Source organism: Delphinapterus leucas, chromosome 1, assembly GCF_059928025.1.
Source record: "Delphinapterus leucas isolate spDelLeu-1000000601 "Yukka" chromosome 1, BTC_Dleu_Yukka2, whole genome shotgun sequence".
Taxonomy (NCBI): domain Eukaryota; kingdom Metazoa; phylum Chordata; class Mammalia; order Artiodactyla; family Monodontidae; genus Delphinapterus; species Delphinapterus leucas.
The window spans coordinates 167,233,139-167,248,614 of record NC_143129.1 but is presented as its reverse complement, the minus strand read 5'-3'; the positions used below and the strand labels follow the sequence as shown (position 1 = coordinate 167,248,614).

Sequence of the window (15,476 nt, the reverse complement as noted above, 5' to 3'; positions counted from 1 at the left end):
CCACAAAAGGGACGGTCTTGCTCTCAGAGTGAATTTTGGCCATTGAGCAAGCAGAATGGGTGCAGAGAGGGTGCTCAGCCCCTCTCTGTTTTCTGGTTTAGGAGGGGGGCAGGCAGTGAACTGGCATGGCCTGGCAGCCCTCAGCCTGGGAGGAAGGAAAGTGCATCCTGGCTGGCTGGCACTTCGTGGCTGGCTCTAAGCGCCCACGGGGAGAGTGATGGGTCAAATCATCAAAGGAAATTGACCTTTGGGTCATCCTTGACCCTTGGGTCAGGAGTCATCTGGCTCAGCCACCAGATGTATCTGGGCACCTGCTCCCTCTTGAGGCCACATGATTCCTTGAATTACAGTAAAAGCTATCTGTGTTGAGCACCTACTGCAATCATGTGACAAATATCTACTGAGCGCCCACTAGGTGCTGTACACTGGGGCTACAGCAGTGAACCCCACAAAGCGGGCGATGACAGAGATGGGCCAGCCAGCTCCCGCTGTGCCCACTGTGCCGGTGGCCTCTGTAGCCACGTGGGGGCTCCCTTTTCACACTCTGGCCCGTCCTGCTGCTTGACTTCAGGCACTCCTCTCCTTCCCTCCTTTCACATCCTGGTCCTTGCTCTTTTCTCTCTTTGGAGCTGGGGCTGGGGGTCGGGGGGAGGGAAACAACAGGCACATGGAGGACAAATCACAGAGCCAAGTGGGGTCTTCTTCCTGTTTCTTCCCCTAAGAAATGGGCAGTTTTGCGCAAATTAATTTAAGCACAGCCCATCACTAAAGAAGAAAACAAAGCTGGTTAGACTCAGTTTCTTGGTCAGCTTTTCAAGCCCGGTATTAATCTATTCATCAGCTTCGTTCACCAGGAGAAAACACGCTTCTTCAGGAGTTTTCTAACTGAAAATAATGCCTCATTAAGTTAAACATATTAACCTGAGAACGGTACTGATGTCAGACAGACTAATGAATGTCATTTATAGGGAATGCACAGTAGTCCTCGAGGGACCCAACCAGCCATTAGAAACTCTCTGCAAATGCACTCAGCTATTGTCCCAAGGATGTGGAATCTCGAGGGAGGGAGGGAGATGGGAAAGGAGCTGGTGTGGAGCTGCGGTCATTCCGGGGAGCGGTGCCCTGATGAATCCCTGCATCTTTGAAAGCTGTGAGGGGCACAGGGCCAAGGGAGGCACCATGTGTGTGACATGACTCATTGTTGGGTCCAAAGGGAGGGACGCTGGGATTAGCCTCTAGAACAGGAGGGAGGGCAGGAGGGTCAGAGTTCAGGCATCAGAACACTGGGTCCTGGTCCCAGGTCTCCTCATCACAGTGGACGAGGTTTGATTCCAGCTCATCTTTACTGAGCCGAGTGCTGTGTTGGGACTTTCACATGCATTGTATTCATGCAACACTCACAGAATCCCAGGGAAACTGAGGCTCAGAGGAGTCAAGGGGCTTGCCCAACTTAAGGTCATGAGTGAGTGGGAGGGAGAGCTGAGACTGAGATCTAGGTTGGGTGACCCTGCGGGAGGCTTCCTCTCCCAGCCCCCCACTCCCACCCCCAGCCTCACCCTCCTGGTGGTCTGTCTTCAAAGCCTCCTGACTCCATCCTCCAGGACCATGTAATTCCTCAATTAAAGCTATGTGGAGAAGCTCTCTCTTCACTACCATACAAGGCACACTGATCACTGGGTTTAGGATAGACCCTGGCTTCCATACGGCCCAGGAGCACACCCGCTGTGAACCCCCAGGTTCTGAGTGAACTAAAGTTCCCAGCACATTGTGGTTGCTTGGCAATGCTGGTCTGCCTGCTGTGAGCTGAGCTCCTGGTCCATCCAACTGCACTTGGGCTTTGGTGAAGGGCCAGGCAGGCGGCGGGCAGAGGAGCAGAGGTGCCCTTCCTGCGTGCAGCCCAACACCCATATCCCACACAGCTTCCCTTGGGGTCTGGCACACGGCTGGTTTCAAGGCAGAGGTGGCCTCGCCACGGTCTTCCAAACTGGGCAGTTCACATGTGAGTGGGGCAAATGAGCCCAGGGCACTGGAGAGAGTCCAGTCCCAAAGGCAGGGAGAAGGAAGAGTGGGAAGCGTCTGGAGACAGAGGCAGAGTCATGGGGAATGACACAGAGAAAGTCTGGGAGACAGCATGGAAGAGATGCCTGGGCCAGAGGAGGGTTCTGTATAAAGGGCCAGCTGGTCCAAGGTGGGGTAAGAGAGGGGAAAAGTAGAAATGTATATTTCCAACTATCCAAACCTCTAGCTGACACTCTGCATTTTCCTCATCATTGATTTATGAAGTAATGGACACGTGGAGGCACATGTTTTGGCCATCATGTTGGAGATCTCATTTGACTCTAAAAATAAAACTGTCCCTGAGAGGCAGTTGTTATTAGCCTCATGTGTCAGGTGAAGAAGCTGAGGCCCAGAGATGCTGAGTGCCTGGCCAGGGTCGCAGAGCTCGAAAGAGCCTGGATCCACAGCGGGGGCTGCCTGAGCCCAAGGGCCATGACCTCCCCACTGGCCACGTTGCATCTCACATCAGCAGGTCCAGCTGGACAGCGTTTGTTTCCCCTGCAAAATACAGACGTCTGGAAAATGTCTGCTTCTGGCCCCCTCCCTCCTCAGTTTGGCTCGTAGGCAGGATGGGTCTCATAGGCAGGAGATGTGAAGAGTAGCAACTGTTACCAGTCTTGCCTGTGGAGAGGCAGGCCCTGCTACTGTGAGTCAGCACAAGCCCGACGGACCTGGCATGGACCTGTGGGGACTCCTCTGATCCAGAGCTGGTGTTCCTCCTTCGCCCAGCTGTTCAGGGAGGGGTGTGAGTTCCCCTCACCATGGGCACCTGCTCTCACGTGGTGCATTTTTATTTCAGTCGACAAGGGTAATTCATTTAAGGCTCTCTGCTGGTTATTTCATGTCTCCAAAGCATGCTCTTCATGGAAAGATCAATTCCAAGGGAACACCTAGTTACTGAGGACTACAGCCCAGGACACAGTCTCTAGGAGAGCTCCAAGGAACTGCTTGGAAGAGGCAGAGGGAGGTGAGCATACATGTGATTTTGGAGAAGGGGTACATGTACTCACACACACATCTTGGTAGAAGGTTGCTGCTAGTCACAGGCACACATATCTCAGCTAAAGATTTTAGTGCTTTTTTTTTTATATATAAATGCTTTATTTATTTATTTTTTCACAGAGGAAGCTTGGTGGTGGAAATGTAGTCATTTGATGCTTTTATGACTAAGAGTTAAAGTTCAGGCTCTCCTTCTTATAGAATGTAAATGTGCACCAACACATGTGTCTATAATTGTTATCAAAATTAAGCTTAGTCACTAAAAGAAGATTCGCTGTCTGAACTTTCTTCTGTATTTTTTTCACCTTCTACATCAGGCCCTGGGGCATCTGGCCTCTCAGGAAGATCTGGGTCTAGTCCTTCCGATATCATTTTGTTTCTTACTGCCATCACTGGAACACCCACTTGAGCCATTCTGAGATATCTGGTGTATCTTATGTCCTTGGCTACAGTTGAGCTATTTTCTGGTGTTACTTCACTTTCCCGTGGTCCAGAGTCTTGTAAATTGTTCTGTGATTGCTCTGAAGCGGTTTCAGAACGTGTTTCATTTGTGATCCTAGTGACACGTATAGGAGATGCCTCAAATATGACATCGTCTAGCCCTGGGATAGATGACAACTTTGCATCTAAAATATTGAGAGTTGTTTCAACTTGCTGCATACGAAGAGAAAGTTCTGCCAGTTTCTCCTCACATACTGTAGAAAAGGGGTTGAGGAACTGTACAGTGTGCACCACAAATTGGTTTAGAAATGCCACCCTTCTTTCCTGTGGAATAGCTGGCACCTTAGTCAGGTCTATGCCTGACCCCGTGAGAGGAAGCCCATCCTCATCCGTCTCCTCAGCGGGCGGGGGACCCAGGGCTCACCCCCAAACCCCTCCCCGACCCGGCCTGCCCAACCTGGTAATAGCGTCCTAGTGCTTTTCTAAGTGTGGGAAGATGTAACAAATTGGGTTGTCTTTGGCTGGGGCTAGGTTGTCATTCAAGGGAGGGTGGGGTTTGGAGACAACTGTCCTCCTGCTGACACCAGGCCACGGGATCTGCAGGGTCACCGCCACTCAGCCCGGCCCTCCCCTTGGGTGGAGAGAGGGCTTGGCTGGGGCGTCTGCACTGTTGGTCACTGGCTTCCAGTTCTGCTCAGCATGGGCTCAGCCTTCTGGGCGGCTGTCCTGTTGGTGGAGTTGGGCATTTTGTGTTCTGGGAGGCGTGGCCTGGCTGTTCCTGCTCTCCTGGGGAGCCTGGGGGAGCTGAGGGCTCTGAAGCAGCAGGAGAGACCTGCCAATGAGACGAACGAGCAAGTCCAGAATCCCAGGGCTAGGTCCCTGAGGCACCTAACGGAGCCCAGGCGTGCCCCAGGCCCAGGTCAGCCACAGTTGTGTAGGCTGTCAGGAACTACAGGGACAGGGTTCGCTCAGATGTGGAGGCTTGGGGTTGGGAAAAGGTGGAGTCTTTGGGAAATGACCGAGCTGCTACCACAGTTCAGGGTACAGAGCAGTCTGGGTGCTGCCGGGGCTCTCTGGGTCCAGGGGATTGCAGGCCACCGCCAGGGTCCAGGCTCTGTCACCGAGGGCTCCGCCTCTGCAGCTACCAAGACCTGGGTTTGAATCCCACCTCTGACACTGCCCGCCTGTAGGATCCTGGGAAAATGACTTGACCTCTCCAAGACCTAGTTTCCTCATCTGTACAGTGGATTCTGGGCGCCTCCCATTCCAAGTTCATTTTCTCCACGTGCAGATAGGAGGTGAGAAAGTGCAGGCCCTCGAGTCACAGGCTCACCGCCCTCGCCTTCTGAGGGAGTTGGCAGGCGGGAACCCTCACATCTGACCCTCCAGGGGGCATGGAAGGCCACTGGCCCTGGGCTGGGAGTCAGGTGGCCTTGCTGGCCCCTCCACGTGTGACCCTGGGGCCTCGGGGGCTGTACCCCTCCCCCTGCTGCCCCAAGGGCTCTGTGAGGGGAAAGGGACCCCAGGAGGAGTGAGGAGAATAGTGGCATCCTGCGGGAGGGGGAGACCTGGAGGTGGTCCAGGCCCCCCCGATCTCACAGGAGAGGAAACACACACGTTCTCCTCACCTTCGCGTCGTCCCCAGCCCCAGGGGTGACTGAGGAGCTGAGTCCTGCTGGGTTCCCACTGGCCATTCAGACCCTTAACTCCTCCATGTAACGGCCCCTGTCTCAGCCCTTTGCCTGTGGAGGCACCTGGTGCTGGGCTCCAGATAAATGAGGAAAAAGGGAGGGTCCCCCAGGGACATGCCCCACGTCCAAGTGCACACAAACCAGCCTGCTTCGCGGTTTGCCAAGCTCACCCCCTTCCTTCGCCAGCTCTCACCAGCCTCCACCCCTGTTAGGTGAGATTCCCTGGCTGCTTCAGCCCCTCCCTCGCAGGGTTGCTGGAATCAGACTGGCCGCGCGGACATGGCAGGAGCCCCACCAGTCTGCTCTGCCTGAACCCCGCATCCCTGCCCCTGGGCCTCAGGGCCAGATGGGCCTTTGTCGCACAGCTCAGCAAGCCCCGTCCGCTACCCTGCCCAGTGAAGGGAGGGCACGGGAGCAGGAAGGCAGGAGGATGGCTTCACAAAATCATTTTGTCATCCTACCACTTTTGAGGTGTCAGGGATACAGCAGCCAAAGGTCCAGGTCCTTGCTGAGCTTACAAATAATTGAACTCACTTCTCTATTTTTTGAGGGGAAAACTGAGTTCTGGAGAACGTAAGTATAACATTCCCACTTTATAGGTAAGGAGAGTAGATTCAGAGGCTGGATTTAAATCTTCCACCTAGTGAGCGGCAGAGCGGGAGGCAAAGCATAGTGCGTCCCGAGCCGGCGCACTAGCCCCTGTGAGGAACTGCCCAGGGCCCAGCGCCTGCAGGCACGGGGACGGGGGTGCACCGTGTCGGGGTGTCGGGGGCTGTCCAGCCCTGGCGGAGGTTAATGGTGTGTTACTGCAGGGGCTCCCTTTGCATCCAAGGGAGGCAGAACGCCGTCAATCATCAGAAGCAGGTGTTCTGTGTTTGCCTCCTGGATGAAGTCTTCCTTGAAGGTAATAAGTAAAGTGGGTACATTAGGGAAGTGACAGCCCCGGGGCTTGGTGGGGGGAGGATAAGGGGGGATGTGGTGCAGACCTAGAAAGAGGGGTTTGGCCACCAGGACAGGAGATACCGCAAACGGAGGCTTTTCTGTGGGCCCACGACACTCCCGCCCCAGGGAGAAGGGGGCCTCAGTCTGTGCTTTCCTCTGAGGATTGTTGTGGGGAGGGCGGTGGGGGTCAGGCAAGGCAGCCCTAGAGGAGGAGTCAGGCACACGGGGATCCCCCAACTCCCTGCTGTGTGACTTTGGGCAAGTTGCCTTCCCTCTCTGGTCCTCAGTTTCCACATCTGTAGATGGGGGACAGTGATCTGACCAGCCTCGCCCGCATAGGGTGGTTGAGGACATGAGCCTTAAAAGCTGCACAGATGGACAGCCAGGAGCAGAGGGGCAGTGAGGGCAGTGGTCGGGGGCCGGGGGTGGAGTCGGCCACAGGTCCTGGTTCATATCCAACCTGTGACCTCAGGCAAGTTCTTTCATAGTGGCCCAGCAATCTTGCCACTGAGCTCTTCGTCCAAAGCTTTTAGCCTCCATAAATCATTTTTAATAATGTACCACCTTGTAATTACTGCAAAGCCTCCAGAGGAATCAGATGAACTTTACACATAATGAACTAATTATTGTCAGGTAAGTCACAATCGGGGAGCAGGGCTGGATTTCACACAGAGTCTCTGCTGCTGGGCACCAGCCTGGGGACCACCTCTAACAGTGACTTAGTGGGAGCTCCAGGCTTATTCCAGGTAAACAAGGGCCAGGATTTGGGAAGGGGACTGAGGCACGGGTTATACCTGGAGGTTACTGAAAACCACATCGCTGCAGATAAGGGCAGTGGGAGCGTGGGATGTGTGTGGGTCCCCTTCAAGGCTCCTTAGCGACAGGTGGGTGACCTTGGGGCTGAGACTTAACCTCTCAGATCCTCCGTTTCCCCACCCAGAAGGTACAGCTGTTGAACACTCCTTCCCAGGGAGGATGTGAGGGTCACAGGAAGCTCTCAGCATGGTGCCTGACACACAGCAGGAGCTCAGAGAAACAAGTGGCTGTTGACTTGAGATGGTGCCCAGGCAACTTGCTGAGCTGGGGTAGGGAGCCTTAGCTTCCAGCCCTCACCTGTCCCATCCCTGGTCTTCTGAGGATGCTCTGGGCACCACTTGGCAGCAGGAGGGTGGGTCAACATTGAGATGGCCTGGATGTGGAACAGTGAGGATCTGGACAATGTGCTTCCACCAAGGTGGACAGGAAGGTGGCAGGTGATGGGAGACAGGACCTGACATTCTGGTGCCAAGTGAGAGATGGCTGGATGGACCAGGCCAGGTGTCCAGCAATGGGCAGTATGCAGACAGGAGCAGTTCCGTCCATCAAGGAGGGCTGCTCTCTGGCTCTGAACAAGGCTCCAGGCTGTGGAATCTGGGGTGCTGCTGGTGCTCCACCCCTGTCCCCTTGGCACCCCTGTCTCAGACTTGCTGAGTCTCCCACTTTAAGTATCCTTGGTGCTTCCTCTGAGGACTTCCTCTTGGCCAGCACACAGAGCAAGCTGGGGTGCTGGGGAGTTGACGCCTAGGACCAGCCTTCAGCCAGCGAAGGTTGGGGTTGGATGTAAACCCTCCCATTTCCTTCCCCCTCCCCTCCAGTGGGGCAGCTCTGAGATGTGTTCTGCATCACCTTCCAGATTGCCCCAAAGCCGGGACTGAGACCCTGCTGCCGCAGCAGTCACCTGCTCAATATGCAACTTTTACTGGCTTCCTTCACTCCCCTGTCTCACTTCCCCAGTCGTCCTGATGCTTACCTGGACCACCTCCCCAGTAAACCACTCACCCTCCAACCCTTATCGCAAGGTCTGCTTCTGGGGAAGCCAAAACATGGGGTAAAAGGGGAGGAGTGGCCCCACAGGAGCAAAGCTGTGACCCAAGTTGTAGTATGGGGACCTCGGTACCAGGCAAGGGTCCGAGGTGGGGATTTGGTCTCTGGAGTGAGGCAGGAGCCCATCACTCCTCCCCAAGGATGGTGATGATGAGGAGGTAAAAGTGGGAACAGCAGAAGGTGTTACAGGCACCTCCTCCATCAGGCACGGCTCACACGAATATTTATGGAACATGGCAGATCTCATTTCATTCTCCCTATAATGGAATGACTTTGGAACCACTTTTATCCTAAGTCTAGAAACCTATAGTTTTAGAGCTGAAAGTACCTTCACAATCCCTTGATCTAGTGCCCAGATCTTGGTTTCTAATATGATTCTAAAATGAAAGGAACCACAGATCCTTAGAGGAATGGCTGATTCTAGGACTGAGAAAGGGAATATACAAGATGAGCCTGGGGCATCTTGTCAGAAAGTAAGGAAGTGCTCAAAAACAGAATGATGGGAGCATGGCAAAGGGACAAAGGAACCTGAAAGAGCCCCCCAAAGATGATACAATTTGAAAAACAGGATAAATGATACAATACTAAAACTTAAACCCAAAGTATAAAATAGATATCCATGAGCCCATGCCGATATGAATAAATAAATGAATAAATAAATAGAAGAGGAGGGACAAATCTTCCTTACAGAAGAATTCCAAAGAATTTATACTCCCTGCTCCAAGAAATAGAACTCCCTAACCCTTGAATTTGGGCCATACTCAATGATTTGCTTGCAAAAAATCAAGCATGGGAAGGGCAGGAGTGCGTGAATGGGGAGTAACTTGGCAAACATCACCTTAACCACATGACGGATGTTAACATCACAGTGATAAATCCTGTGGGTAGCATGTGTCCCCAGAAATGATGTGATGAGAAGGGCGCTTCACCTCTGTGCAATTCTCCCCCAGTCTAGTCATGAAGAAAACATCAGGCCAACTCAAACTAAGGAGCGTTCTGCAAAATGTTCCTCAAGACCGTCAAGGTCATACGGGACAGGAAAGGCTGAGAAACTGTCACAGGACAGAGCGGGGAGTAAGGAGATACAAGGACTAAATGTAATGTGGTTGCTGGATGGGCTTATGCAACAGAAAAAGGATATTAGAGGAAAACCTAGTGAAAATAGAATAAAGTTGAGTTTACTTAACAGTGATGCGTCAATGTTAGTTTCCTAGTTTTGACAAATGAACCCTAGTTACTAAGACGTTAACGTCAAGGGAACGGGGTGAGCAATACAAAGGGACTCCCTATACTCTTTTTGAAACTTTTCTGTGACTATAAATTCTTCTAAAAATAAAAAATGTATTAAAAAAAACCCCATTCCTGGTTTGATTCCCTCACTTTAATACGTGAACAAAGATCTTTCAGTGGCTATGAAGCTGGGGAGGTCCCGGCTGGGAGAAGGACGTCGGATCTCATTGTCCTCCCAGCCTTTCTACCCTCCTCCAAAGCCCTTCAATAAAATGGCTTGATCCATCCCCCACCAAAAAAAAAAATAATACGACCCGGAGAGGCTACCAGACTGCAGAAAGTTCTCATGCGGCATTAGTGGAAAACCCAGGGATGGCCTTCCTGAGAGTAAAGGGAACCTGACCAGCAGAGGCGTAGACAAATCTGAGGCTTACTTTTCTCACACAACGAGGTGTCTGGAAGAGGCTGGTGAAGGGCCAGCGGCTCCAAGATGCCATTGGCTCAGTCTCCTCCTTTATCTCCCCTCGATGTCCTCCACGCACTCGGGGGCCCCTGAAGTCGCATCGCGGTTGCTCACCAGGACCTCGGGGTGCCTTTTAGGATCGGAGGCAGGCTGTCCACGGAATTTCCCAGAATGCCCTCAGGAACTTCCGCTCCCATCTCATTGGCCGGAGCTGTGTCACATGACTACCGGCAGAAAGGGAAATGTGATGCTTTTAAGTAGGGGAAATTGTTGTCCGGGACAAAATAGGGGTCATGTTAGGAGGAAAGAAGAGGAAGGTGACTATTGGTGGGCAGCCTGCCGTCTCTGCCCCAACACTTACAATCTCATTTTCATGTTTACTACCTCCCTGGATCCACACAAGCATGTTTGTTGTGATCAGGCAGTGAGAGGCTGAGCCACTTGCCCGGGACCCCACAGGAGTGGCCTGAGGAACCAGGCTAGAGCCCGGCTCCCTGCAGCTCCCCAGATCTGCCCTCCTGCCCCGCGTTGTCTGCTCTCTCCTCTCTCGCCATGCCAATTCTCCGCTTCTCCAGCTCCCCAGACCAGCTGGGGTTGGCACATTCTCACAGCCTGGAGAGGAGGGGTCAGCGGTTTATCACTTATGGTTCTGGAAACACTTTAAAGTTGAGACCCACTTTAAACAAGCCTGCTATTGACTTGTCACACTCCAGCACCGCTAGAGGGATGTTCTCTGCAGTAGTCTTTGTGGAGGACACTTGAGCAGCATCTATCACAATTCAAAAGGCACTTAGCTTTTGGTCCAATAATTTTACTTCTAGGAGTTAGTGATTCTGAAACGCTCAAGGATATGCATTTATGCAAGGAGGTTATCTACAGCATTATTTGCAATAGCAAATAAAACCTTGGAGACAACATAAAGGTCCATCAACAGGAGATTGGTTAAATAAATAATGATGCATCCGTGCTACTGAATACTAAGCAGTCATTAAAAAGATTGAGTTTGGTCTCTATGTACTAACATAGGAGAATCTCTATGACATAGTTTTGAACAAAGAAAACAAGTTTCTTGAAAAATATGAGGAGCATGATGCAAAGATACTCTATCTGTCTTGGTTTGGCACAGATAAATATGTGGAAGGATGTGCAACTTTGTTGGAAGACCCTTGGGAAAATTCATCACAGGTCTGAAACTCACATGTCCCTTTCCAAAGCCATTTATGCATTAGATCTCATCCTTTCTCATCTGCTCAAGAACATCACCCCAGCAATTCTCTTCTTCCTTCTGCATTATCACAGTTCCCCTCTCCACTGGATCACTCCCATCAGTGTGCAAACACGCCAGTATTTATTTCTACAGCCACAAAGAATAAAACACTCAATAAAATTAAAAAGAAAAACCACCTCTCCTGCTACAAACACATGTCTTTGCTTTATCTTTACAGTCAGACCACTTGAAAGCATTATTTATACACATCACTTCCTACTTCTCTCCTCCAATTTTCTCTTAACACACTCATATCAGGATTTCATCTCCACCTCTTCATCCAAAACTGCTCTTGTGAAAGTGACCAATGACCTCACACTGTCACATCCAGTGATCAGTTTTCAGCTGTCATCTTACTCAGTCTGTTACTTCCTCCTCCTTGAAACCCTCTCTCCCCTCTGTGCCCATCCTCTCTTGGTTTTCCTCCTCCTTCCCTGGCTGACTTTCTCCATCTCCTTTGCTGGTTTCTTCTTGGCTCCTCGACTTGTAAGCTTGTGCTGTCCCTGGGCTTCATCTTTGGTCTGCTTCTCCTTATCCTCTCTCACTCTCTTGGGGACCTCATCAGATTCATGTTCATTACAAGCCATTCATGTACTGGTGGATCCCAAATTTACATCTCAGCCTAGACCTCTTCCTGAATGCCAGGGTTATACATCCAACTGTCTATCCAACATCTCCACCTGGGAGCCCAACAGGTATCCAATGTCCTTCACACATCCCAACTGACAGCCTGTTCTTCACCTGCCTCACTTCCCAACCTGCTGCTCCCACTGTCTCCCTCAGTTAAGGCAACTCCATTTTCACAGTTTCTCAGGCCATAAACCTGGAGTCATGCTTAACCTATCACATCCCATACCACATCTATCAGCAAACATGCTGGCTGCTTTTCAAAACATTTTCAGAACTTGACCACTTCTCGACTCCACAGCTACCTCCCTGGTCCCCCATCCCAGTCACATCATCTCTGTCTTGAACTATCACAATAGCTTCCTAACTGCCCTCCCTGTGTCCTTTTTCCTCTAAGAGTCAGCTCTTCATAAAAGGTCCTGTGTGATCCTAGTTAACTTGTCACAGCACATCCATCATGTACTCAGAACATTTCAGTGACTCCATTTCAGTCAGGGAAGAAGCCAGGGTCCTTGCAATGGCTCACCCAGCCCTACATGAACTGAGCCCCTACCCCTACCCCAACCACCTTGCTGACCTTATTCCTACCTACTATCTCCCTGCTCCCTCTTCATGCAGTTGCAATTAGATTGTGGGCAGAACTGGAGTGGGGGTGGAAGAGTAACATCTGGGGACTGGCTAGCCATTTTTTTCCTTCCCCTTTTGTTGTCTCAAAGCTTCTCCATGTGGTCTCTTTCGGTGGATGAGTTTGAATTTCCTCATGATAAAGGCCTCAGGGCAGTCAGAATATTTATATGGCAGCTCAAGGCTCTAGCATGAATATTCCTAAGAACCAAGAGAAAGCTTTATTATCTTCTATGACCTAGCCTGGAAGTCACAAAGTGTCACTTTTGTATTCTATTGATTGACCAGACAGTAAGCTTACTCTAGGTTTAAGATGAAGTGGCATAGGCCTTATTCTTCTGTTGAAGGAGTGTCAAAGAATTTGCAGACATGCTTTGAAACTGACACAGATAATGTATATTGCTCTTAAACAAAGTCTTACAAGATTCTGAGTGACCTTCTGGTAAAAAGAGTACATGTCAGCACAGAGAGAAGAGGATATGAAATGATCGTCAATGTCTGTCTTAAATTCATTCTGACTAAAGATTATGTTAAGACCTCTGATTCTGGCCAAGATGGAGTAGCCTCATTTCACCCAGGTATTCCCTCTGACAACTAAAATCTCTGGACATAATTCAACAAAAACTCAAAGGAACACTCTGGATGGTGGAAAGAAGGAAGCAGACTTCTCAGGACCACAAGACTTTAGGAATAACATGGTGGTGAGTTCTTTGAGTTCTCTTATTGTGTCTCATATACCCTAGACAGAGTTCTGTAGATGTCTCCAACCTGTAACAATGAACAGGCACAGGCAAAAAAATAAATTCCAAGAAAATCCTATTTTTCCCTAGGCAAGTAACAGGGGTAAGGGTTGTCTAACATACAAGAAAATTTGGGGGCCATACCACCTGACCTAACCGGACATCAATGGGAAAACAACACCACATTCTTATGATATCAACAGGGCAAACAGAGAGATGATCTTCCACTTTCCCCACACACCTGAAAAGTGGGTGGTGGTGCTCTGATTTCCTCTCTGGTGGTGTCAGCAACGTCCAGTGGTGAGCAGAACTTCCACCTCTATCTATAGCATCAGTATGATTGAGTGAGGGAATGTGAGGCAGGGTTAGTCAGCGCTCCACTCACCAGCCGCCTCGCTCTGGTCTCAGCAGGGAACAATGGAGAGATGGACACACATTGGGCAGCAGCAAGGTTGAGTGAGGCAATGTGAGGCAGTGTTAGTCAGCGTTCTGGTCTCCCCTACCTTTTCTTGTTTCCATGGGGCTCAGTGAAGAGCTGAGCTTCCACTCCCAGCTGGCAGCAACAAGGCAGAATGAGGTGGGTTTGTGAGGCAAGATTATTTGTCACTCTAGTCTCCTTGCCCTGTGTCAATGAGGACAGAGTTGTGACTTCCAGCTTCTTACGTGTTGGATTGGAAATTGGAAGTCTCTGCAAGTTTTTTGTTAATGTGGTTTTGCTTTGTTTTGTTTGTTTTAGATTTCTTGGGGGTTTTTATGTAGACAGTCATATCATCCACAAGTAGGGACAGTTTTATTCCTTCCTTACCTGTTGGTATGCTTTTCTTTATTTTTATTGCCTTATTGCACTGGCTAGAACTTCCAATACTATGTTGAATAAGGTGAGACCACACCTCCTTGCCTTGTTCCCAATCTTAAGGTGAAAGCATTGTCCTTCACCATCAAATACAGTGTTAGCTGTAGAGTTTGTTGTTTTTGTTGTTGTTTGGTAGATGCTTTTATTAAATTGAAGAAATTCAGCACACTGTATTCCTAGTGTGCTGAATATTTTTTATCTTGAATAGGCATTCAACTTTATCAAATGTTTACCCATCAATTTATACAATCATATAATTTTTTCTTCTTTCGCCTGATGATATGGTGGATTACATTGACTGATTTTTGAATATTGAACTAGACTTTCACACTTAGGATAGATATATCCTACATGGTCAAAGTTTATAATTGCTTATATACATTACTGGATTCAATTTTCTGATACTTTGTGGAGAATTTTTGTATCTAAGCTCATGAATGATTTTGGTCTATAATTTTCATTTTTGTACTGTCTTTGAGTGGTTTTGGTATCAAGGTAATTCTGGCCTCATAAAATGAGTCATGAAGTGCCCTCTCCTATTCTATTTTCTCAAAATGATTGTGTGAAATTGGTGTTAATTCTTTAATTATTTGACAGAATTCTTAAGTGAAACCATCTACTCCTGGGGATTTTCTTTTGGGGGAGCTTTTAAATTATGAATTAAATTTCTTTAATTGTTATAGGACTATTCAGATTGTCTATTTCATCTTGGTTGAGTTTTGATAGTTTGTGGTTTTCACAAAATTGGTTAATTTCTTCTAATTGTAAGTTTATGTGCATGAAGTTGTTCATATTATTACCTTACTATAATTCTAGTGGCTGTAAGATATGTAATAACATCCCCCATTTCATTCCTGAAATTGATTATTTGTGTCCTCTGTTTATCTTTGTCAGTCTTTCTAGAGTTTCATTAATTTGTTAAATTTTCCCAAAGAACCAGCTTTTCATTTCATTGATTTTCTCTATTCTTTTCCTATTTTAAAATTAACTGATAGCTGTTGTCTACAAGAAACCTTTTTTTTTTTTTTTGCGATACGCGGGCTTCTCACCGTTGTGGCCTCTCCCGTTGCGGAGCACAGGCTCCAGACGCGCAGGCTCAGCGGCCACAGCCCACGGGCCCAGCCGCTCCGCGGCATGTGGGATCCTCCCAGACTGCGGCACGAACCCGCGTGCCCTGCATCGGCAGGCGGACTCTCAACCACTGCACCAACTGGGAAGCCCAAAAAACCTATTTTTAAATATAAAGATTAAAAGTAAAGGGATGAAGAAAGATATACCATGCTGGCATTAATAATAATAATAATAAAGCCTGAGTAGCTATATTAATTTCAGATAGAGCAGACTTTAGTTCAAGGAAAGATATCAGGGATAAAAGAAGACATTGCATAATATGAAGGAGTCAATTCTCCGAGATAACAATTCTTAATGTTTATGCAGCTCATAACAGAGGATCAAATTATGTGAAACAAAAAATGATGGAACTGCAAGAAGTAGATGAATCCACTGTTATAATTGGAGACTTCAACAGTCCTCTGTCAAAATGGACATGTGCAACAGGCATAAAATCAGTAAGGACATAATTTAATTCAACTACACCACCAACTGGATATAATGCATATCTATAGACTACTTCATCCAACAACAGCAGAATACACACTTTTGTCAAACTCACATGAAA

At 49.0% G+C, this 15,476-nt stretch overlaps 1 pseudogene; it reads right to left on the bottom strand.

The window, feature by feature from the left end:
• Positions 1 to 2,979: 2,979 nt before the first annotated feature.
• On the bottom strand, positions 2,980 to 5,192 carry LOC111163243 (WASH complex subunit 3 pseudogene; annotated as a pseudogene).
• Positions 5,193 to 15,476: the final 10,284 nt, after the last annotated feature.